Below are 27199 nucleotides of genomic sequence, written 5' to 3'. Positions count from 1 at the left end.
GTGTGCATTAAAGTTTAACTCTCTCCTCTGCTTGTCTTACTTCCTTCACTTCCTCCAGGTGTTTATCCTAAGGGCACATTCCATTAAATTTCTGGTACCCAAATTTCCACCTCAGAGTCTGTTTCTCACAGATTCCAATCTACAGTAACTCATGTGGGTGTTTAATTTTGGATAAGGTAGAGCAGCAATTTTCAACTGATGTGCTGCAAGAATTTTTGTTGTTTCTGTTGTTAATCCTCACCTGAGGATATTTTTTCCATTGATTTTTTTTTTTTTAGAGAGAGAGAGTGGAAGGGAGCAGGGGGGTTGGGTAGGGAGAGAGAATCAGTGATATGAAAGAGACACATCAATTGGTTACCTCCTGCACATGCTCCGACGAAGACCTGGAATCCACATGCAACACAGATATGTGCCCTTGATTGGGAATTGAACCCATGACCCTTCTGTGCATGGGCTGATACTCTACCACTGAGCCATACTAGTCAGGACAAGAATTTTTAAAACATGCAATACCTGACCTCTTTCTCCTTAGATTGTCAAATTAAAAAAATGACAATGGCCAACACAACAATAGCCACCTGTGTGAGTGAATCAAAACGATACCTATTTTTGTCAGATCAGCAAAAATAATTTTTGGTGTGCTGCAGAATTTTATTAATTAGTTTATGTGTGCCATCAGATGAAAAATGTTGATAATCGCTGCAATAGAGGACAAGGTTGAAACAAGATGGTCATGAGCCTCAATGCCAACTTTATGGGAATTAGAAGAAGTTACCCTTACTCATCTGTAAGAGAACTACTGCCTTCAGTAGATAAAGCTACCGTGATTATAAAGGTGGAAGCACTCCCATCACTGAGCAATGCTTTACAATTGAGCCATTGGACGGAAACTGGCAACCTGAAGTGAGAAGGAAGATTTGTGCCCGGTTATGGAGAGCTTTATCAACCCACCTGGGGAAATTATCTTCTCAACACTGCTCTCTCATTTTTGTGGCAGTTCAAGGGCTTATGTGTGATGCTGGCTTTTAAACCAAACTTAAGAAATGATTCTTTTCAGAGACACTGTGATTTGCTCCCGGGCTCCAACTCCACAACATCCCTGAAATATATCCCTGCTTTTCTGTTTAGTGGTATATACAATTTATCTGTATTTAGTATTATAGTGGCAAGGGGAGGAGAAATGACCTATGATTTTTCATGTATATTTGTTCACTGAAAATATCTCCAGCAGAAGGGAAAGTCCCCTAGATTCGGTCTCTGGCACTTCTCAAGCTACACATTACATGGTAAGTTTAACATTTAGCCCAAGGGTGGCAAGTGTAATATAACACCAGTACCCACCTACGTCTGTGCAGAAAATGAGAACTGAGAATCACTTCTCTACTTTGGTTCCAACGTAAGTTTTCCTTAGATTTTCCTAGATTTGTTAATTTAGGCACATAGGTATTCTGTGATCCTTTGCTTAGAATATTAAACCACACAAAACTTAGCATGTATGTTATGCACCTGCAAGTCAACTATTCAGGTCAATGCTTTGAAGATTGATTAGCATAGATAAATGCTTTTATTGAACACTCTCGTCATACTGCGAGTCTTTCAACTGCTTTCTATTTTTGTACTTTTATCAATAGAATTTTCCCTTTGGTGCCTTTTACTCAGAATCCTTCAAATCTCCCAGTCCAGTGAGAGGAAATAAGTAGGCCCTACCATCAGGAAGATAAAATCAGCAATAGAACAACCACTATAGATCAGTGGGTGCCTTTTTCTTTTGACAATATGCTTCATTTTGATAACAGAAGGATTTGGCCACCTTGCTCAACCCAATTTAAACCTCACAGAGGGTCATAAACCAGTAATGAGAAACTGGGTTTTCACAGTTGCAACCTGGAGGGATTTTTCCCCAGCCCTAATCTGTTCCTTTGGTCATCAGCCTCCAAATAATGGCTTTTCAATAGCCCAGCTATAGATGCATTGCATCAAAAAGTATAGCTTCTGTGGGTTTCCTTTTCTAACGTGCAATGAATAAGAATTGTATTATCATCCACAGTCTCCCTTCTCAATGACATTGTGTCACATAGTAAGATACCTGTATGGACACATGAATGCAAGGATCTGGCATGTGGATTTCCTAGGAATCTCTTGCCTGTTGTGCCCTCCAACTGAGATGAATATGGATGCTCAGGAGGAATATATGACCTTTTATAATCTCAACTAATATTTAAGTTCGTGTGCTGAAGATGTGGATCAGGAAATATAGGTATGTCTCCTTCACTAAATATACAATTTAGAAATTCATGACCACTTCAAACAATGACATGCTTCAATGTGAGATAGGAAGCAGTATTACCTCTCCAGTGCTGTTTCTTGCTCAAAAAATTCCTCCTTATTCCACCTGAAATGACCTATTACATTGATGGCAGTCAGTAACTGCTCCTTCTCCCTCTAAGGTAGCGGTTCTCAACCTGTGGGTCGCGACCCCTTTGGGGGTCGAATGACCCTTTCACAGGGGTCGCCTAAGACCATCGGAAATCACATATGTAATTACATATTGTTTTTGTGATTAATCACTACGCTTTAATTATGTTCAATTTGTAACAGTGAAATTGGGGGTCACCACAACATGAGGAACTGTATTAAAGGGTCGTGGCATTAGGAAGGTTGAGAACCACTGGCTAAGGTTACAATTTTTCTGGACAAGAACTTTTTCTAATGATGAGAAAGACATTCAATTGAGTATTAAAGCTGAGCTTTGGTATGGAGGCTAGAGCTCAATCTTGGTATAGTGAAAGAGGAAACAAACAAACAAAAATGAACAAAAGAGAAAATAATAACCACTACTATCCTAATTGATTGTGAAGTGTAAAACTTTGCCACAGATTTTCACCTGTTTGGCAGTTAGATATCTGAGAGTTGACTTTGCCAGGTACAAAATGAAAGGAAATATTTCCTTTTAATAAAGAGGGGGAAGACATTCTACTAGGCAATAATTGGCATCATCCCTACCCCAACTGTCATTTTTATAGAAACCAAAAGCTCAAAATCTGTAGCTCATTATTACAAAAGACAATTTCGGCTGTAAATTTTGCAGGTGTCTCGAGGTAAAATGCAATCTGCATTAATTTAAATACTCCTGTTTATAATTATGCCTATGATGAGCTCAGGAGAACAAAAACTTCTATGAAACAAATACTGCAAATATAATTAAAAATAAAGTCTTTGTAGACTCAGCTTGCTCAAATTATGTAGCTAAATATGCACATTCATATTTATATTTGTTTACTTAGAGTTTCTTCCTCGTGGATTATTGTAGCTCCCTAATTTGGTATTCCTCCATAATCAAGCATTTCCGCAAATCTCAACTATTCCCTGAAGTTGATAACATTTATGTTCTCTGCATCTGTGCCCATGACTTTTTAGCCTGTACCTCCTTCATTCACACATTAGTTTGTGTTTTTACCAGAGTTCTGCCTTTGATCTTGTCCTCTTGTTTTCCCTGGGCCACGCCTTTCACTTTAGTAGAGGAGCACTCACCTCTAGTCCTAAATTGTTAACCTCAACTCTGCCTGGGTGTCCTTGGACCTTGACACTGAGCATATCTAATGCTGTACTCATTATGTCTGTCCTTCCCAAAACTGCTCTAAGTTTTGTCTTCTCAATCTTGGCTAATGATGTGATGATGAATTGAGTCCTTCTTCCTCTCTTCCACGGAGCTTCCAAATCTTATCTATCTCCCACAAAGCATTTCCTTGCATTTCCCATGTCCCTGTGCACTTCACACTCTTATCATGTCTTGTCTGAAGTTTCCTCTCTTTAATATTCCTGTTGCCAGCTCATAACCCCTTAATTCCACACTCCATATTACTCTCTGAGATACCCAGAAAATGAATACAATTCTGCTGTTTCCCCATTTCAAGCCTGCATTTGTTATTTTTTGCCTATCAGATTAAATACAAATTTGTAGATTCATATCCCCACTCATACACATTGGTTCCCAGCCTACCTTTGGCCCCAGCCAATGTATCCTAAACATAAGCTTTTTTTTCTCTTTTCTTAATAATGTTTTCCTGCCTGAAATGACTTCCTTTTCTTTCTTCATCTAGCAGGTTTTAAAAATAAAATTTGTTTACTGAGACTCTTTGAAGTTTATTACAGATTTTATTTTTTAGTTTGTGTAAGCTTTTGGGTAGAAAGTTTAAAAATGCTATCAGCTTATTTTCAGAGTCAAATGTGTAGACTTAAAAATTTCGTAAATGATAAAAATCATTTATAAGTCCAATAGTAATGGAGACAAAGAAATCTTTCCCCCAGTATTTTTTTCTGAAAAAGATCTCCAACCAATCCACAGAGGAAACACAAAGCCCCAATATACTAATATTGAACAGGTAGAACCCAAAATTTGAAAGCACTATATATTTATAATCACCCCAAGGAAAATGAAATACTTAGGTGTAAACTTAACAAAACATGCACAGTGATCTGTATGCAGCAAATTACAAGATGCTGAGGAAAGAAGTAAAAAAACCAAAACCCTGTAAATAAGTCAAGAGACATACCATGTTCACATAGACATGCCATTGGAAGACTCAACAAATTGACCTATAAATTTAACGTGTTTCCTAAAAAGATCCTAGCAATAATTCTGCACATTGACAGGCTTATTCTACAATTTATTCAGAAATACACAGGCCTCAGAACAGGTAAAGTAATAAAAAAAAGAGTAAGTAGGAAGAATCACTGTATTAAGTTGTATATAGCTACGGTAATCAGGTCAGTGTAGTATTGGTGGAGAGACTGATACATAGATCAGTGGGAAAGAATAAAGAACCCAGAAATAGACCCACACCAATATGCCCAAGTGATTGTTGGCAAAGGTACAAAAGCAATTCAATGAAGGAAGACGGGCATTGTACAAATGGTGTTAGAGCTATTGGATATTCATAGGCAAAATATGAACTTTGACCTGGATCTCATACTTCACTCAAAAATGAACTCAACATGGATCAGGAACTCTAATGTAAAATTTAAAACTGTTAGAAAAAAAGCATAAGAAAAAGTCTTTGGAGTTTATGGTTAGGCAAATACTTCTTAGACTTGACATCAAATGCATGATTTATCAATTTGACTTGATGTACATTAAAAGCTTTGCTCTGTGAAAGACCTTGTTAAGAGGAAGAGAAGGTAAGTTATAGACTCGGAGAAAATATTTGCAAGCCACATATTCAACAAAGAAGCAGTATCTAGAATATATAAATCCTGTCAAAATTCAATAGTAGAAAAGCAAACAATCCAGTTTAAAATGGACAAAAGATATGAATAGGCATTTCACTGAAGAGGATATAGGGATGGCAAGTATGTCCACCAAAATTACTCAACATCATTAGTCATGAGGGACTTGCAAATTAAAAGTAAAAAAGATTTCACTACATAAGAATGGTTAAAATAAAAAATAGTGACACCACCAAATGCTGGTGAGGATGCAAAGAAAGTAGATCATGCCACATTTCTGGTGGGAATGTACAATGGTAGAGCCATTCTGGAAAATAGTTGGTAGTTTCATTTAATACTATATATGGAATTAGGCATGTGCAGCAATTACACTCTTGAGCTTCTATCCCAGAGAAATAAAAACTGTTTATACAAATCCTATATGCAAATGTTCATAACAGCTTTATTTGTAATTGCCCCAAATGGCTAACAACCCACATGTTCTTTCACAGGAAAATGTTAGACCAGTGATGGCGAACCTATGACACCTATGAACTCATTTTTTTGGTTGATTTTTCTTTGTTAAATGGCATTTAAATATATAAAATAAATATAAAAAATATAAGTCTTTGTTTTACTATGGTTGCAAATATCAAAAAATTTCTATATGTGACACAGCACCAGAGTTAAGTTAGGGTTTTTCAAAATGCTGACACGCTGAGCTCAAAAGGTTCACCATCACTGTGTTAGACAGAGTGTGGTATATCCTTATCAAGAAACGGGACTAGTTAGCAATGAAAAGGAATAATTGGTACATGCAACCACTGGATGAATCTATGGGGAATTATGCTGAGTGAAAAGAAGCCAGTTCTAAAACTTTATGTACTGTATGAGTCCCTTTATAGAACATTTTTGAAATAACATTATAGAAATGTAGAACAGATTAGGGATTGTCAGAGATCAGGGCTGTGGTGGGGGTCAGGAAAGTGGGTGTTGTTTATAAAAGAGCAATAGCAGGAAGGAATTGCTCTGTTTTGACTGCAACAATGTTAATATCCTGGTGGGAATTCTGTGCTATAATCTTGCAAAACAGAGTTACTGTTGGGGGAAACTGATAAAGTTATACAGGCTCGTTGTTTATGATTTCTTTAGAACTGCATGTAAATCTACACTTATCCTTCCTATATAATAAAAGGCTAATATGCAAACTGACCAAACGGCAGAATGACTAGTTGCTATGATGCGCATTGACCACCAGTGGGCAGACGCTCAACCCAGGAGCTGCCCCCTGGTGGTCAGTGCACTCCCACAGGGGGAGCACCACTTAACCAGAAGCTGGGCTCAGGGCTGGTGAGTGCAGTGGCGGTGGCGGGATGTCTGTGGCAGTGCTAAGGATATCCGATTGCCAGTTTAGGCCCAGGGAGCAGGCCTAAGCCAGCAGTCAGATATCCCCCGAGGGCTCCCAGACTGAGAGAGGGTGCAGGCCGGGCTGAGGGACCGCCCCCACCCAGTGCACGAGTTTTGTGCACTGGGCCTCTAGTCTTAAAATAAAAAGTTTTATCAAAAAGAGTAAAAATAAACACCTAATGGTAATCATTAATGGAAGAAAATATATGTGCAATTTCCAAGTGAGCAGCAAATACATACATAAGTAAGACCAAGAATATTTAAAACTTTATCAATTTAACACAAGTCAGGAAAAGAGAAAAAAGAAAGCAAAAGTAAGTACCTAGCTTCCTATATATACACCTACCTTGCATACACATATACTATGGTGACTAAAAATATAAAATAAAAAAATCAAAGTTTGTTCAATAAATAGAAGTGTATTCAGCTCACATATCGAAGGACAGAGAGCTTCTTACAGATTTCACACTTTCTAAAGGAGAAAACTGAAGCGCCTGGAGCCTAAATGACTGGTGGGTGTTCTGAAGTAAATTGGATCCAGGGTTCAGACTGAAACCCCGCATCCCTAATTCCCATGCTCGCAGATTGTAAATAAAAAAACCTTTACCCCAGAAATGAGCTACTCCACCAAATATATCCCAGTAGACTTCCTGGCATGCCTTGTGATATCCTCAAATCATAAAAGAAGTGAAATGTGCCTGAAAATGGAATTACATTTTTCTCCAGAGTAAAGGCTCTTCAGTATTTCAAAGGTCATTTATTTTTCAGTTTTGCCACTTTTCAATTTCTCAACATGTGGCTGAGGGGACCTACCCTGAATCTAAAAGTGGTGAACATGATTACTCAAGCAAGCAGCCAAGGTCCTCAGGTTCAGCCTTCTGAACAAAGTGCTTCCCCAGTCCTCAGGGGCAAGCGGGAGGGGTCTGACCCTCCACGGACCTCCACCTTGGGCCCCTGAGGGAGACATCATCATCAGTCATGTGATCATTAAATGAGGGTGACCAAGAGACCGCTATCTTAATTAGTATAACAGACATATAGCATTGGATTGTACTTCACGGATATTGCATTTGTTCATTCATTCATTCATTTCCACTTATGTATGTATGTATGTATGTATGTATGTATTTATTTATTTATTTATTTATTTATTTATTTATTTATTTATTTCACCCTGCAGTTTTTCTAACAGCACGGACTCACTTCATGTCTCTATGTCCCATTTTGGTAATTCTTGCAATATTTCAAATTTTTAAAATTATTATTACTTTTGTTATGGTGGTCTGTGATCATTGATTTTTGAAACATTGCTTATGAAATGAAGAGTCAATTGATGCAGCCAACTTCACTGCTGTCTTATGATAAGAAAGACCCCCTTTCAGCAACCGCCACCCGGGCCTGCCAGCAGCATCAACATCGAGGCGGGATCCCCCCGCCCCGCCGCCCAGTGAAAAGATTCCAGCTCCACGGAAGGCTTGGATAATGGCGAGCATTTTTCAGTGATAAGGTGTTTTTCAATTAAGGCAGGTACATTTTGAAAGGTATAATGCCATTGCACACTTAATAGACTGCAGTACAGTGTAAACATAAGTTTTACAAGCCCTGGAAAACCAAAACATCTGTGCGACTTGCTTTATTGCGATATTCACTTTAATGCGGGGGTCTGGAACCTCAATATCTCTGGGGTACACATGCATTCTATGTCTTTCACTGTCTTCAGAATAAGTAAATTATCGATTCTTGAGGCAACTAGACCGGGTTGGAATCAGCAGGCCTAGGTTTGCATCCCATAATTGCCGTTTCTTAGCTGTGTGATCAAGAGGAAATTATTTCTTCATCTGTAAGACATGGAGCTATTAAAATTTCCTAAGATTGTGATATTCAATGAGATATGAAAGCCTCTGGCCTTCAATAGTCATTTAATACATTTTTATAAAATTGAGTTTGAATTATTTTGAAAAGACAAATGTAGCAGTAGTGGAACTACTTGATTACTATAAAATTATTTTCCCATGGAAATTTCAAGTCAAGTGTTTTTCTCCCAACATATATCTTTCTGGGAATGCTTACCCAATTAGTGTGATTAGTAACATTTGACAGTTTTAATAGATGCCAGAAGATGATATGCTGAGCAAAAGAGCTGTCGAACTAGAATAACTGTCGAGCCAAAGTACTGTTATAGAATGAAGCGGGAATAAAGACACTGAGACCAACAAAGACAGAGTTTTCTGTTCACAAGTTCAGTGAAAGAACTACTAAAGCATACACTTCAAGAACAGGATAACTGAACCTAACAAATTGCATGTTATGCAAGAAGCAATAGTGAGCAAAAAATTGATAGGCATGTCACTCAAATAAGCAGTTATGGTCAAATAAGTTATGGTCATTATAAATAAGGTGGACCTAAAATACTAGACAAAATTATATGGAAAATGGGAGAGGGATAATTAGAATTAACATGTAAAGGACTTTATGTCCTTCTTGTGTTTGAAAAAAAAAGATAAATTAAGTTTAGATTTTAAAAGTCAAGTACAATATCAAACTTTAAGGTTAACCACTGAAAGACCAGAAATAGATAATATAACTTCTTAACTACCAGAAGGGAAATGAAGAGTATAAAGAAAATGGATGAATCTCACAGAAAGCAGGAAAATTACATCATTCTTTTCACTAACCTGTCACTGAATTTTAGCACTTGCTTCAATTATAAATGTTAGGAACAAATCTTAGAAGTATTAGCCCTTATTTCGGTTTGGTTTTGCACTCTGAGGGAGGAACAGAATAGGGGTAAGATTTAAATAGTGAACAAGGAAGAGCAAAAGGAGGAGCTCCCTGGCAATAGGAATCTAGGTTATACATATTTTTAACCTGTAAATAAGGAGTACTCATACATGTATATGACTTTAGCAGCGGTTCTCAACCTGTGGGTCGCGACAATCGGAAAACACATATAGCACATCAGATATTTACATTACGATTCATAACAGTAGCAAAATGACAGTTATGAAGTAGCAACAAAAATAATTTTATGGTTGGAGGCCACCATAACATGAGGAACTGTATTAAAGGGTCACGGCATTAGGAAGGTTGAGAACCAATGCTTTAGAGTTCGTTTAATGTACAAATTCCCGGGCCTTCCTCTAGAAATTTTAACACACTTGGTGTTGAGCTAAATTTTGTCTTCTGCATCATGATATACACACAGAAGGAACAGAACACGGCTTAAATGGGATGGATGAGTGGATGGATGAATACTTGAATGAATGAACTAGAAGAAAAAAGACAGGAAAAGAAGAAGCAGGCACCTAGACACAGCAGGTGGGACTACTGGCCTAGGCTAAGTGCTGTGTTCTGGAGGTCAGACACCACTGCGGTGGGGACCCACTCTGCATTTCCACCAAGGTAGACTCTTCTTTAATGCTGGAAAGACACATATGCTGTATCTTAGGGATGCAGGCAGCTGTCAGGAGGTCTCACATTACTGGCAACCTTCCCCCAAATAAATAAACAAACAAACAAACAAACAAACAAACAAACAAATAAATAAAGTAGGAAATGAAGAGGAAAGAAAATGAGGCTAAGAGGAGGGTTGAGATTGAAGAGACCTCTAGTTCTGCTTACCACCTTTCCATTTCCCTTCCCAGCTCCTCACCTCAAGAAACACTTTAGTAGATGTAAGCACAGTTTTAGGTAGACTTGGCTATAGATTTTCCTGAGAGTAGCTTCAAGGTTGAGAACTATTTTCTAAGTACTGATACCAAGTTCCGATTTTGCCTGATGACATTTCCTTTAAGAGCATTTATTAGCGACAGTTGAATGGATTTCTCTTGCACTTACACACCACATAGGAAATGAAAAAGGAATTTTCTATGACATTTGTTGCATGCTCTATTTGATATTTATTGGAGCCAGACTAGAATCTACACATGTTAACATAATCACCTCATTATGAAGCCATTTATTGCTAGTCAGCCACCTTTCTTCCTGTAGAGAAATAACATGCTCTGTGTCCAAAGGCTACTAATGATAGCAAAAAAAAAAAAAAAAAAAAAAAAAAAAATAGACATAAAGAAAATAATAAGAAGTTACTGCCAGCTCTGCAGCTCACTTGTTTTCCTAGTAGCTTCTGGCATTGTAAGAGACACTTTTTATATTAAAAACCAAAAGGCAGATATTCAAGTATGTCTAATAAGGGTACGTTTAATAAGACAGGGCAGCATGCTATTGCTACTTAATTTGTGATCCCCCCCCCCTTTGAGCTCAGACACTAGCAATGATAGGGATTAAGTAACCCAGAAATATCAAGTTTGGTGAGGATTATGTATTTTCTGGGTGATGATATTAAGCACACATTTCTTAGATAGTCTTAGAGCTCAAAATGAAATGTTCGAGTTCAGTCCTCTCAGAGCTCCAGAACCCACACAGAGGTTCTTATCTCAAGGAAGTGAACTCACCCACACTTCTTACCACTATGTAGCCATGCGCTTTCTATAGTCACAGATAATTGATCTGGTGGTGAGTAGTGGACCCAAAGAGAGATGGTCAGCTTATAAACTGGCCTGTGACCTATGGTCTAACATGAAAAATGAGCTGGGCCAATGAGATCCACCCTTTCAGGATTTCAAAACATGTGTGCACATTCTCAGTTGATGGGGAAGGCTGAGGACAAAAGACCATGATTTGGAAAAGGGCTGGAGGTGCCCTGTCTGTAGTAAGTTGAAGGCACGAAGGAGCAGAAACTATGAGGAAGGCAAGAAAATCAGCTGATAGAGAAGGAAGAGTGGAAGAGATCAACAGAAAGAAGCAGTGATGTTCAGCTGGGTCCAGTTCTTGATCCAGACTCCTGGGAGAGCTATTTTTGTTTCTCCTCAGTGCACCATCCTTTACCTAAAAAATGGTAAGCAGACCTCTTCTTCTCCCAAGCAAATGTGTCAGGTGAGACAAACTCCCTTCAAAATGCCAGAGTCAGAGTTAGCTTAAGAATCCAGATACATTTTAGCAGTTTGAATCTCTGAAATTCCAATATTTAGCTGTTTTGATCTACAGAAATGTCAATTTCATGTGGTTCAACCTGATATTGCGCCCTATGTGTGCCATCTTGGGCGTGCATATAATAGGGGGTCCATCACCTTTCAGTCCCTCATGTCCGCCATCTGTCCTGTCGATTCATAAGCTTAACTGTGTCTTTATACTTCCCTGAACCCGGCTGTTTCGTGTCTCCATAAAATCATTTATGCCCTTCTCTCTGACTGGAGTGCTATTCCTTAACTTCTCTACCTGTAAATTTCTATTTGTCTTTTTAGATTTATTTAAAATGCCAGCTCATTTGTGAAACATTCCCTGATTTCACCCAATTTACTGATAGCCTCTTCATTCAAGGTTTCCTTGATAATATCTAGTCCTCTTACTTTATGTTAGCATGTCCCACACTAAGTTACTCTTGCCTGTTAATGTCTGTCTAAAAGGCTCCCTAAATACCATGAGGTACTTGCGAGCAAGGACCATGGTTTTAATTCTTTCCATCTCTGGCATGAGTTAGTACTTGGTATTTTGGGCTTTTATTTAATCTAGAACAGCTTGAATTTTAGAAGATAACCCCAAACAACTCAAAAAGTAAAAAATTGAAAGGTACTTATCATGTGGTAACATCACAGATATTATTACCTACCATGTGGAATGAAACAAGCTTGGAAAAAATAGAAATAAACCCCAGTACTTTGAAATTTAAGGCCTTAGACATAACTTATATACAGTGTTTCCACTCAAATAATTATTGAACATGCTGCATAATTATAGCCAAGAAAATGAATACTCTGGCCTTTGGAATAAAACTCAATTTCCTTATAAATGTAGCCCTCCTTCTATTGAAAACAGTTTAACTTAATTTGTTAATTTTAAAATAAATAAGTCATGGGGTGTAATATATAGCATAGGGAAAATAGTCAATAATATTGTAATAACTTTGTATGGTGATAGATGGTTACTAGACTTATTTTGGTGAATACATTGTAAGGAATATAATCTTGAACCACTGTGTTGTACAACAGAAACTAATATAGTATGGTATGTCAACTATACTTTAATAAAAATAAATTAATCTGTTAATTAATTCTGAAATCCACTGAAAATATTGGTTTGAAATGGATTCTGAAAATAAAGTAGAGACATTGACTTTTTTAAGTAGAGAAGTTAATAATAAGATTTGCATTTTAGAAACATGTAGAAAATGGCCCAAAGAGGGAGATACTATCACCAGGAAGACCTATTAAACTGTTCAGAGTCTAAATTAAGTCAGTGGTTGTGGAGATAGGGAAGGGAAGACAAAGAGAGATATTTAGGAGTATTCACAGTAAAGTCACCAAATTTTTACATCCATAAATATATTCAATGATATTTAATTTCAAAGCCATTTGGTAATGCTCTTAATTTTTCTGGAATTTGGGTTGTGAGAAAAGCCAACAATTTTCTCACAGAGAAGTTGTCAATCCTATCTAATAAAAGAGTAATATGCAAAATAACCATCACTCCCTCACTCCCTCACTCTGTCACAAAGATGGCGGCTGTCTCGGAACTGGGGTGAGCAGGAGGCTTGAGTTTCCCCGGCGATGGAGGAAGCCAAGCTCCCAGCCTGCCCTGCCAGATCTGGGCTCTGCTCAAGGCTACAAAGTTTCAATTATAGAAGATAAATAAATCCCAGATATCTGCTTCCAGCCTGCAAGCGTGGCCAGCCTGAAAACGGCCCACAGCCCCTCACCCAGGCTGGCCAGACACCCCAGTAGGGCCCCCTACCCTGAAGGGGGTGTGACCAGCCTGCAAACAGCCATCAGCCCCTCACCCAGGCTGGCCAGACACCCCAGTAGGGACCCCCACCCTGAAGGGGGTGTGGCCAGCCTGAAAACAGCCCTCAGTCCCTCACCCAGGCTGGCCACACCCCTATGGGGTGAGGGTCCCCACTGGGGGGCTTGACTAGCCTGCAAACAGCCATCAGCCTCTCACCCAGGCTGGCCAGGCACCCAAGCGGGACCCCCACCCTGATCCAGGACACCTTCAGGGCAAACCAGCAGGCCCCCACCCGTGCACCAGGCCTCTATCCTATATAATAAAAGGGTAATATGCAAGTTGACCCTAATAGCAGAACGACTGGGAATGACTGGTCACTATAACACACACTGACCACCAGGTGGCAGACGCTCAATGCAGGAGATGCCCCCTGGTGATCAGTGTGCTCCCACAGCGGGAGCTCTGCTCAGCCACAAGCCAGGCTGACGGCTGCCAGCACAGCGGTGGTGGAGGGAGCCTCTCCCACCTTCTCAGCAGCACTAAGGATGTCCAACTACAGCTTAGGCCTGCTCTCTGCTGGCAAGTGGACATCCTCCGAGGGCTCCCAGGCTGCCAGAGGGATGTCTGACTGCTGGGGAGCGGGCCTAAGCCAGCAGGTGGACATCCCCTGAGGGGTCCCAGACTGCGAGAGGGCATAGGCCGGGCTGAGGGACCCGCCGCCACCCTGAGTGCACAAATTTTTGTGCACCAGGCCTCTAGTCTTTATATAAGTAAAGTTTGAAGTATCTCCTTAGAATGAGCTAAATCTTACACACACAAAGAACGAGCTCATTCTACTGTTAGAGGTGCTCTATTAAGAGAGGATGTCAACAAATTTCCCACTGCAATTCTAGAGACCTGGGGACATATAGAGAGTACCAAGAATCATTTACTTAAATACAGCTTTGTTGTATCTATTCCCTAGAAAGTCAGAAATTCATGTTTTGCTCATAAACAACAAAATGATTGCTATAAATCAGGATTTATGTAAGAAGCTAATTCTAATGGACCTAGTACAAGTAATAGGTCTTAGTCTGCACACTGAAGAGTATTCTTTTAGTTCTGAGGTATAGGGACAAAACAAATTCAACAATATTTAAATAACATCAAGGATTATGATTCTCAAAACAACTTGAGTTTTTGGCTAGTACCTTTGAAAAGCCCTACATAAGAGAACAATTTAGATTGTAGTATAAATTGTGGGTTGATTCTCAATTCAGTACCAAATGATTTGCAAAAATAGCTACCTAGTGGCTCAGGACAGAACATTTGCTGTCACCATTGATTCCTTTTTTTCCCCTTCCCTACATTCAAACAAATATTTAGATGTATTCATCCTACATTCTTTTTTTTTTTCTATTTTATCACTTTAGTTTTTTAAAATTTGTTTATTATTTAAAGTATTACATAAGTCACCTTTTTCCCCCATTGGCCTTTCCCTGGCGGCCCCCACACCCCAGCACATGCACTCACTCATCCCCCACCCCCACCCCCGCCCCTTGTCTATATCCACTGGTTATACTCATATGTATGCATACAAGTCCTTTGGTTGATCTCTGCTACTGTCACGAGAAAGATTGTAAAAATGGCTGCAGTACTTTGCAACTCCTTTTTTTTTTTTTTTTTTTTTTTTTTATCAAGAAGTGCACTCTATTTCCCCATCCCGTGAATCTGGTCTGGTGTTGTGACTAGCCTTGACCAGCGGAATGCCACTGAAGTTCAAAACATTCTAAGACCTGGATTCTAGAGACTTTTCAGCTTTTGCTAGCATGTTCTTGAAATCATGAGCCTGCCATGGGAAGAATCCACATTTAATCCTCACAATAGGCATAATTACTTAGGAGGTAGGTAATACTATTTTCCCCACTTTAATGATGAGGAACCTGGAGCATAAAGAGGCTAAGTAACTTGGCTGAGGTTATAGAGCTAATTATTGGTCATATAGGCTAACTGTTGCCTAGGATTCAAACCCAGGCATTCTGATACAGAACCTGCACTCCTAACACCACACACTTAGGCAGAGATAAGTGTTCTGATTAACCAGGGATAGGTAGAATCTCAACAGGAGGAGTATGCACCCATCACTTTGGGTAACATTTATCAGAGTCGCAATTATTTGTTCAAAAATATGTCTTTCTCAATAGCTTGTAAGTGTCTTGTTCTCTGTGTATCCTCAGTGAGTGGAAAGAACCAGATATATAGATTTAAGAGAGAATTATTTTCCTGACACAGAATTCCTGCATTAAAAATCCCAATCTTTAAATTCATAAGTAGCTCCTGAGTTTTCACTTCAACTGTTAATAAAAGTGTTCATGTAAACCGCCCCCCCCCCCCACACACACACACAGAACCTGTTTTTCACTGACTATTGGTACTCGTCATTCTACCAACACAGCAAGAGAAATAAATGGTGTATTAATAATAGTTCTGAGAAATTACCATAACTTGTTAAAATAAGAGGATAGTAGTATTTATTCACTGGGTTTTTCTCTTTGTTCCAGTTGCAAAGGAAGCTCATAATGATCATGTTTAGTTATTGTAGGTTTGTTTTTATTTTTTATTTTTGTGCTTTATTAGAAGCCTAAATCTTCTGAATAGTAGACAGGATATGAAAAGATCTGCAAACCCGTAAGTGATATATTTTTATTTTTGTTTATGCAACAATCACAGCATATAGAATAGAAATGAAATATAGTTATTGTTTAAGTGATACCATACCTTTCAAAGAAAGTATCAGTTTATTTCCTCCCGGCCACAGCAGAAGAGTAACATCATGTAATGTACATGCATACAGAATCATCTCAAGGAAAGCGCCCCCCCCCAACCTCCCCCCCGCAACACACACTTCTTTTTCCTTTTGTTCTGATGTTCAGTCTATTCATAAGGGATTGATCCTTATTCCCAACCATTCAAGGTTAAATTTGCTAATTCCTGGGCTCCATTGTCCCCTTCAGTTCAGAGTAGAGAGCAGCTGTGGGTCTGGGAGCTCGCCCACTGCAGCCTGTGCTCACAGCTGCCCTCCAGGAGGGCGCCTCTCAGGGCACTGCAGCCGGTGCTCACAGGTGCCAACGCAGTCCAGCCTTGAACACAGTAAGAAGTAGCCAAATCCTCAGGGTTTCATACGTCACTGGCACCATGTGGGTTACAGACTTTTCTCAAAGGGTGAGAGCTTAGCTGCTTTCTTTCCTTCAGCAATAAATATTTATAGGATTAGCAGCCCATTGTGAATGGGATAACCAAACGCGTTCTAATGCAAAACTGCTGGCTGCTTATCGAGATGTTGGACAGGCTGAAATTACAGGACCAATTCTCTTCCTGGTGCCCTTCTGTTACTGCTCCCTGGATCACCCATGATGGTGTTTTGCTTAACTATTCCAAACATTTGATTGGAAAATATGTTAACTACCTCATAAGTCCTAGGATATGCATTATTCTGCTAATCTCTTGATATTTTTACTATAATAGAAGACCTCATTTTAAACCATCTGTAGGAATTATTTCTTTGTTTCCAGTGGCAGGCGATGTATATGATCTATGTATAATAATACTAGAGGCCCAGTGCACAAAATTTGTGCATGAAATTTCCCCCTAACTGCTCCCCTGCCAGCCTGATCACCCCTAACTGCTCCCCTGCCGGCCTTATTGCCCCTAACCACCTCAGCCTCAGCCCCTGCCACCGTGGCTTTGTCTGGAAGGCTGTCTGGAAGATGTTCGGTCTAATTAGCACATTACCCTTTTATTTGTATAGATTATATGCTACATCTATGTAGCACTTTTCTGAGAGGAGTTCCATACATCTTGTGAATCTTGAGCTAAGTTATCTGTATGGGCATGCTGGTGCTTGTGACATCGTTATTATTAACTAAAATTTATTGAAAGCATATTATGTGCCAACCACTATGCTTAGTTCCTTACTTGTATAATCTTCAAGCCTTGCAACAACTCAACAAAAAAGGCACCATTACAATCTTTACTTTAGAGATGAAGTAAAGGAACTTTTGAAAGTTTACGCGGGATATGGCAGAGCTAGAATTCCAATCCAAGTATATATCATTTTATCACTGATAAAAACACTGATGTGAAGCTGTCTGAGCCTAAGCCCAGATTGAGAAATTGTTTTTATTAATTATCCATTTTACTTATTCCTTCTTGTTTGCTCTATTCCGATTTTATATCTCCTCTTGAGTCAGTTTTGGGATTTTTGTTTATTTTATGTAAGTTATTTAAATTGTTTCCATAAAGTTATTCATTGCATTCTCTTATAATACTTTTAATTTCTCTAAGGTCAAAAGGGATATCTTTTCTTATATTTCTGATTTTGGTAACTTTGCACATTCTTTTATTTTTCTCCTAGTCCAGGGGTGGGGAATGTCCGGCCCTTGGGCCACTAAGGCCGATGAAAAATTTGGTCTGGCCCTGCCAAGGCATTGGAGGAGAGTTAATTAAATGCTTGACCAAATATAGCAGGCTAATTTTTAAGTTGATCATTTTGCATGGCCCTCAAATGATGCTATAAATACCCAAATAGCCCTTGGCAGGGAGAAGGTTCCCCATCCCTGTCCTAGTCAATCTAGCTAATGGTTTATCAATTTTGTAGATTTTTTTAAAGTACCAAACTTTGGTTACATTGATTTTCTTTATGTTTTCTATTGTTTCTTCATTTAGTCTTTGATCTTTGTGATTGTTTGTTTTCTTTGCTCTTCCTTTTCTAGTTTCGTAAGGTGAACACTTAAGTTGTTTATTAAAAATGTTCTTAATTTTTGATGTGTCTATTTGTAGCTATGAACTCTCCAAAAACTGTAGGCTGTGTACCATAAGTCGTGATCTATGTTTTTGTTTCCATTTAGTTCAATTATCTTATGATCAGAGAACATACCTTGAATAATTTCAATTCTTTTAAATTTATTGAGACTTGTTTTATGGCCTAGCATATGGTCGATCTTGACAAATATTCCATGTGCTCTTGAAAAGAATGTGTGCTGTTAGGTGGAGTGCTCTATAAATGTCAGCGAGGTAAAATTAGTGGCTGGGGTAGTGCTGGTCTTCCAGACACTTGCTGAATCTCTGTTTATTTGTTTAACAATAATTTTTGAGTAAGGCATTAAAATATTCAACTATATGTTTACATTTTTTATTTATCCTTCCAATTCTTTCTGTTTTTGCACACATCTTTTGGATTCTGTTGTTAAGTGTGCATGTGTTGTCTTGATGTATTGACCTCTTTATCATTATGAAACCCTTTCATAATAATTGTATTTCTTTTCTTAAAGTTTATTTCTCTCTGATATTAATTATAGCTTTATTACTCTTACTCTTGGATGAAGTAACTTTTTTTGTCTTATTACTTTCAAGTAATTTGTCTTTTTTTTTTTTAAATATATTTTATTGATTTTTTACAGAGAGAAAGGGAGAGAGATAGAGAGTTAGAAACATCGATGGGAGAGAAACATCGATCAGCTGCCTCCTGCACATCTCCTACTGGGGATATGCCCGCAACCCAGGTACATGCCCTTGACCGGAATCGAACCTGGGACCTTTCAGTCAGCAGGCTGACGCTCTATCCACCGAGCCAAACCGGTTTCGGCAAGTAATTTGTCTTTTAATCTAAATGGTGTCCCTCCTAGATAGGATACAGTTTGATCTTGTTCCTGTAAGAAAAAGTAATCTATTGAGTAGATTGATTAGTGTTTTGTCCAATCACGTTTATAATAATTATTCGCATACTTGGATTTACATAAGCAATTTTTCCATTTTTACCCATGTATTTTATGTCATTTTGCTTCTTTTTCTCTCTATTTAGAGAAGTTGTGGGTCATTAACTCTTCAAAATATTTTTTGTCACTATTTCTCTCATCTTTCCTTCTAGGACCCTAGTAACGTTTATGTTGTTATGTTGTTTCCAAATCACTGAGATTCTGCCCACTTTTCTTCAAAATTTCTCCCCGTTTATCAGATTTGGTAATTTCTTTTTGTTTCTTCAAGATGAATTGCTCCTTCTTCTCCCATTGCAAATCTCTGATTGAACACATTCAGTGAATGTTTCATTTATTATTGTAATTTTTAATTATTGACTAGCCATTTGGTTCTTTTTATAATTTGTGTTTCCTTATTGAGATTTCCTATTGTTGAATCATTGCCATCAAACATTTTTAAATCATTTAAACATTATTTCCTTTAATTTTAAACATTTTTATAATTGATGCTTTGAAGTCTTTGTCTGCTAAATATATCTGAACCCACTCAGAGACAATTTCTCCTGGAAATTGGGTCATATTTTTCTGTTTCTTTACATATTGTTGTTATTTTATATAATACTAGAGGCCTGGTGCACAAAAATTTGTGCACTGACGGGGAGGGGGTTCCCTCGGCCCGGCCTGTGCCCTCTCGCAGTCTGGGACCCCTCAGGGGATGATCCCCTGCTGGCTTAGGCCCGCTCCCCGGGGGATTGGGCCTAAGATGGCAATCAGACATCCCTCTGGCATCCCGGAAGCCCTCGGGGGATGTCCACTTGCCAGCGGAGAGCAGGCCTAAACTGCAGTTGGACATCCTTAGCGCTGCTGAGGAGGCAGGAGAGGCTCCCACTGCTGTACTGGCAGCCATCAGCCTGGCTTGTGGCTGAGCAGAGCTCCTCCCATGTGAGAGCGCCCTGACCACCAGAGGGTAGCTCCTGCATTGAGCGTCTGCCCCCTGGTGGTCAGTGTGTGTCATAGTGACCAGTCATTCCCAGTCCTTCTGCTGTTAGGGTCAGTTTGCACATTACCCTTTTACTATATAGGATAGAGGCCTGGTGCATGGGTGGGGGCTGGCTGGTTTGCCCTGAAGGATGTCCTGGATCAGGGTGGGGGTCCCGCTTGGGTGCTTGGCCAGCCTGGATGAGGGGATGATGGCTGTTTGCAGCTGGTCACACACCCTTCAGGGTGGGGGTCCCCACTGGGGTGCCTGGCCAGTCTGGGTGAGGGGCTGAGGGCCGTTTTCAGACTGGCGGGTGACTGAAGGTCCCAATCTCTCCTGTTTTTCTTTCTTTTTTTTTTATTCTGGGATTTATTTACCTTCTATGGCTGTCATTGGAGTTGAGAGCCGGCTTTAGCTCTGAGGCTCAGCTCCAGCTCTGAGACCTCGGCTGCTGAAAACAGGTATCTGGGCTTTGTTTAGCTTCTATAATTGAAACACTGTTACAACTCCAGCTCTGAGGCTTGGCTGGCTGAAAGCAGGTTTCTGGGGATTGTTTAGTTTCTATAATTGCAACATAGTTGCTTAGAGTGCAGCTCAGAGCTGGGTGGCGGCAGGCGGGGAAGCTTGTCTTCCTCCATCACTGGAGCAAGGAAGCCTCCTGTTTGCTTCAGCTATCTGGCTGCCGGCCGCCATCTTGGTTAGCAGTTAATTTGCATATCACCCTGATTAGCCAATGGTAAGCGTGTCAGAGGTATGGTTAATTACCATGTTTGTCTATTATTAGATAGGATATCATAACAACTCTTTTTTCCTGCTGAAGGTTTTGGGTTTTTATTTTTTGTAATTAGGTGTTAAAAATAAATATGCACCTAAATATGGTAAGAGCAATAATTCAGTAAAGACTCATCATGTGTCCAAATCTAAATTCATTTGTTTCTCTGTCAACCCAGGTCCTTCCCCAGCTGCTGTATGGCTGTAGAATCTCTCTCCCCCTTGGCCAGGTGGGCTGAAGGGAGATCCCATCTCCTTCACCTCCACTCACAGTCACTTCCTGAATCTCAGTAATGGTTTTGGATCTATTCTCTGAACCACTCTCACTGAAACTTCATAACTTTTCTCAAACCAGGATTTCCTAAATTATTTCCTTTAGAAAATCGTTTGGAAATTTTGATACTATTTTTCAATTAAAAATATATTTTTAAAGTTTCATTTTGAAATAACTTTAGACTTACACAGAAAATGTAAAAAAAAAGTTCAAAGAATTCCTGTATATCCTTCATCCAGTTTCCTGAAATGTTAGCACCTTACATTGCCACAGTACAATGATAAAACCCAGGAAATTAACATTTGCATAATATTATTGTCTAATTTGTTGACTTTACTCATTTTTTAACAACGATTCCACAATTGTTTGTTTTTTGGTCCAGTATCACGTGTTTCATTTAATTGTCATGTTTCCTCAGTCTCCTTTCATCTGAAGAGTCCCTTAGTCTTTACTTTTAATTAGTTTTTTAAACAGTGGGGTTTCTCAGAAACTTTAATATGCTAATTCACATACTGAATCTCCAAGGAGAGAATATAATATGACATCAGTCAAACTTATGTCACCATGGAATCCTTCCTGAGGTTCAGTTTGTAGGATAGGTATTCCAAGGACACACCAGGGCAGGTGGCCCAGACTCCTATAAGATTATCCCGATAATGTTCTTCCTTATTGGATCCATCCTGCACACGCCTATTAGAATAGCCTCCTAAATTCAGAATTCGGTGCATGCCATTTTCTTACTTATAAACTAAAAATAGGTTTTTATTTTTCACTTAGGGTAAAGGCTCAAGGCCTTCATTTAGTACTCAAGTGCCTCCATTAACCTTTCTTCCAACTTAAGTCACTATTTCTGTGCATATACTCTACCTAGGCCAAAGTGAACTATGCACTATCCCCCTGCTTTATTTTTATTTCTCAGCTTATTCTGTCCCTTCTGTGAACACGTGAGAAATAACCAAAGGTTCTCTTTTTTTTGCAAGATGCAACGGCAGCCATGGGACATGTGAACCACAGTTTTCTTGGAGCCTGTCTTAGTTGTAATAAGACCCATATCAAGACCCACATCTGGCCCTTTCTAGCTAAGGCAGCTCTTTTTTTTTTTTTTAAATCCTCACCTGAGCATAAGTCTTTAAAATTAATTTTAGAGAAAGTGGAAGGAAGAGAGAAAGACAGAAATATATTGATGTAAGAGAGAAACATCTATCAGATGCCTTTTGTATATACCCTGACTGGGAATCAAACCCACAATCTTTCTGGTGTATGGGAAGATGCTCCAACCAAATGAGCCACCACACCAGGGCCAAGGCAACTCTTTTGTCTGGGACTATGAACTCCATCCAGAAGGAGTTTCTCTGCCCTTTCGTCAGGACAATAGCCTGTTACGTGTTTTCACTCTGCTGAATGCTGCCATTTTTGCCCCTTGTGATATGCTTTAATATATTGTTTTCATGGATCCAAAGAGGTAATTGCTTGAGCTTTCAGAATTCTTGATTCTCGCTGTGCTGGCATGAATGTAAGTTTCTGTAATCCCTCCGGTAACTCATTTGGGATGTCCTTGAAATATTAAAGTTTGAGCCACTAAAAGACAAGTTCACTTCCAAGAGTAAACTCTGTGGACCTAAATTAAATATCTCAGCTTCCCTGAATATTATTTCCTCCCATGAGCTCTGAAGGCACTTAGAATCTTAATTATGGATCTCCCATTTTCTGTCCATCCTATGGCACTTTGATGGCTGGCTGATCTCCCCTTGTAGACTGACAGATAACATGGGTGGATCATGTCTAATTCAACTTTGTCAGTTTAATTCCATCCTCTCATCCCCAAAGCTCCTAGCATAGTGCCTTGTACACAGTGGGGATTTACTGAGTATGTTTTTCTGAATGAATGATAATCTGCTTGTTTTCATTTAGAAAGAATACAAAAATGGCATTAATATTTTTTTGTGTGTGGAATTTACACAAAATTTGTTTAAAGGGACAGTGTAAATATTTTAAAAATTAATTCTTGTTCTTATGAAAGCTACTTTTCTCCTATTTAATAATTATTCATACCTAGGGCTAAAGATAAAATGTCTGTGAATGACATTAAGTTACCCTAAATAAAACATCAGTAACATTAGTTTTCTTGATTCTAATATCGCCATAAGACTTCAATAACAATGTTTGTCTTGATTAATTATTAAAAATTTCTCATATTTTCTAGATGTGATTCCTAATTAAGCTTCGTATTGCTCTGTTGAAATTGTATTTAAGCCTACCAAATGTTTTAGCTCGCTTTTGCATTGAGTAGTCAATGTTTAGCAGATTATTTAAAACTAGTAGGTCAGTAATAATTTATGAAGACCTGCAAAAGTGTGGGATAATTATGAGCATCTGGGTCTTGGGAGACTTAATTCTGTTGTTGGAAGTGGTATGGAATTTGTGGTTGGAGACATAAATGTCTGTGGTAAATGATTAACATACAGAGTAAAATCCCATCGTACACACACTATTAAAGAGAATGTTATGATATAAGAGGAATATGAATTTTAAATGCTCATATATTTTGTTATTAAAACCCATAAATGCTGTGTACAAATGACATACACTAGTATTAGTTTTAGACAACTTATGCAGGAAGTATCTCCTTTTTATAAGATTTAAAAAAAACACAATTCTCATAATTGTAAATATATTGCTACGAAATAAGAGGAAAGTGCAAGAAAACCATCTAAAATCAAAGACAACAATACATAATTTGAAAGTTGTGAAATATTCAGGATATATTTCATTTTAATCTAAAATAATATTGGAAATCTTGTCTTGTAGGTATATTACACAATAAAAGCCAGAGCTTAACAACTAATCTTTTTTTAATTTTTTCCAGAAGGCTGACCAATAGAGTCCTGACTATGGATGCAGGTGGTCAGCTTTTCATGTTCACTAAAGTAATACGTTGAGGAATTCATTTATAAATGACAAGCACTTTTAGTGGCAACATACACTGAATTCAGTATTTCTTGAGCATAGATTTTTATGTGACAGTTCAGCTCCTTATCAAATGAATACTTTCACCTTGCTTTTCAAGTGACCGGAGTTCCTATGGGTAAATGACTTTTTGATTCCATAGTATTCTGCTGTATTTTAAAGATTTGGACATCATGCCATCATTCCTTGAAATGGTTTAGCAATTTTATATGAATAATTTTTAAAAGGAGGAGGATTTTTCCACCTATGAAATATTGTAGAAAAATGTTTCCATAAGAACCTTTATAATTTAGTCTATGATAATAGAGTACTCTTTTATCATAAAATAGGCTGAAAATTTTTAAGAGAAAATTTGCCTTCACATTAAAAAAATATTATATTACACACACACCTACACCCCCCCCACCCCCACCCCCCGGACACACACACACCTGCGCCCACACACACATATAGTGGTGGGCAAAAGTAGGTTTACAATTGTAACATTCTTTTGAGTTAATAAAGCCATTGTAATAATTTGACCTGCATGTCTTTTTCCATACCTACCCCTGTATGTGTGTGTGTGTGTGTGTGTATATATATATATATATATATATATATATATATATATATTAATATATGATTAATTAATCATATATATATGTATATGATTAAAGAAAGACCATAGAATAGGGAAAGACTGATAGACATATATTGACAAATGACAGTGTATTTAAAAATGATCATAGAAACCAAGAATAAATAGATTCCCTGTTATATCTCTGAATGAAAATTCCTTTGCATTGGGTACAACCTCCTTCTCTGAATTCAGTGTCAAATTTGGCTTTCAGTGAACAAAAACACTAAAAGATCTTTGATTTTTTTAAAAAAATTGAATCATTAGTTTTTTAAAAAACATTCTAATTAAAATGTGCTCTAAGACACTATCTTAAAATTTGACATATGCAGGTTAAAGAACCTGACATATGCACGCTGCATCAGTGGCCCCAAATAAGCCAATTTTCCTAATAGTCTCACTTTCTTTTTTAAAAAAAATATATTTTATTGATTTTTTACAGAGAGGAAGGGAGAGAGATAGAGAGTTAGAAACATCGATGAGTGAGAAACATCGATCAGCTGCCTCCTGCACATATCCCACCGGGGATGTGCCCGCAACCCAGGTACATGCCCTTGACCGGAATCGAACCTGGGACCCTTCAGTCCACAGGCCGACGCTCTATCCACTGAGCCAAACCGTTTTCGGCAATATAGTCTCACTTTCCATAGTTCCTCCCAAAATGACTCTGGGCTTGGTCATATCAGTCATCTGAGGGCTTTTAGCCAAATACACAATAGTAAGCATTACTCAAGTACAGGCATACTTTGGAGGTATTGGGGGGTAGGTTCAGACCACTGTAATAAAGCAAATATTGCAATAAAGCGAGTCACATTTTGTTTTTTGGTTTCCCAGTACTTATAAAATTTATGTTTATACTATACTTTCATCTGTTACGTGTGCAATAGAATTCTGTCTAAAAAGATAATTTCCAAACCTTCATTAAACACATTTTACTGTGAAGAAATGTTAACCATAATCTGAGCCTGTTGGGAAATATACACCTTTCCTGGGTATATACCTGAAAAACTTAAAAAAAACATGTATTCACAAAAATATATGCACACCCTATGTTCATTGCAGCATTGTTCATGGTGGCCAAGAAATGGAAACCATCAAAGTGTCCTGCAACAGAGGACTGGATAAAGAAGATGTGGTCCATATGCACAATGGAATACTACTCAGCCACAAGAAAGGATGAAATACTGCCATTTGCGACAACATGGATGGACCTTGAGAATACTATGCTAAGTGAAACGAATCAGTCAGAAAAAGCTAAGAGCCATATAATTTCATTCATATGTGGAATATAAGAACTGAAACTCATGGACACAAACAGCAATGTAGTGGTCACCAGAGGGAAGGGGTAAGGGTGAAGGGGGACCTAATATATGGTGACAGGAGCTTTGACTTTGGGTAGTGAGCACACAGTACAATACAGTGGGGCCTTGACTTACGAGTGTCCCGACTAATGAGTTTTTCGAGATACGAGCTGTCTCTCAGACGATTTTTTTGCTTTAAGTTGCGAGCTAAAATTCGGGTTACGAGCCAGCTTCAGATACCCCACCGCTAGTTGGCGCAGCGAACGTCACAGTGAACGCCCCAACATCAGCCCAGCATCATGTGTCTCACTTGTTCACTTTAAGCGGTTAGCTCTTAGTTGAAGTATCAGTGTTGTGCTCGCATTTGTGCTTGCAGTTATTTTGCAAAACTTCGTTTTTTGGGTGTCCGGAACGGATTAATGGCATTTCAATTCATTGTAATGGTGAAAATTGATTTGACATACAAGTAATTTGAGTCATGAGCTCCGTCATGGAACAAATTAAACTCGTAAGTCAAGGCCCCACTGTATACAGATCTTGTAACATAGAAACCCGCACTTGAAACTTGTATGATCATATTAACCTGCATGATCACTTCAATAAATTTAATTAAAAATACATAGAAATGTATACATAACATTTAAAAAAATGATGCCAATAGACTTGCTCAATGCAGGGTTGCCACAAATTTTCAATTAGTAAAATGAAAAATCTGCAATAAAGTGAAGAGCAATAAAATGAGCTTTGCTTGTACAGGCTGGAAAATGCTTGCATATTAGGCTTCTTTTGGAATTCAGGTGCCTTGCTATAAGAAAGCCTATCAATTTTTTCCAACAGCCAGCACCAGACATCTGAGTGAGTTCTTCTTGGGTGTTCTAGCCACAGTGGGAGCTCTTGGTGGGAAGGTTCACATGAGTGATCCTAGCCAGTATCACACGGAACAGAACTACCCAGTGGAGCCTTGTCCAAGTTCCTGATGCACAGAACTCTAAGCAATAAATTGGTATTATTCTAAGTTATTATATTTTGGAGCATTTTGTTACACAGCAGTAGATAACAAATACAGTAAATGATATCAGGGATTTCTCAAAGTTCTTCTTAAAAATAATTCCAAGGTACATTTTTCATTGACACACACCTATATTTCTGTCATCTATTAATTTATTA

At 38.5% G+C, this 27199-nt stretch overlaps 1 protein-coding gene across 2 annotated transcripts in view; it reads right to left on the bottom strand.

The window, feature by feature from the left end:
• NKAIN3 (sodium/potassium transporting ATPase interacting 3) overlaps window positions 1–27199 on the bottom strand; it is a 411857-nt gene that overhangs the window by 65725 nt on the left and 318933 nt on the right. The gene's annotated exons all lie outside the window — the stretch shown is intronic.

Source organism: Myotis nattereri, assembly GCF_964212035.1.
Source record: "Myotis nattereri genome assembly, chromosome: 17".
Lineage (NCBI taxonomy): Eukaryota > Metazoa > Chordata > Mammalia > Chiroptera > Vespertilionidae > Myotis > Myotis nattereri.
The sequence above is the reverse complement of the archived record's forward strand: the minus strand, read 5'-3'. Positions and strand labels throughout refer to the sequence as shown.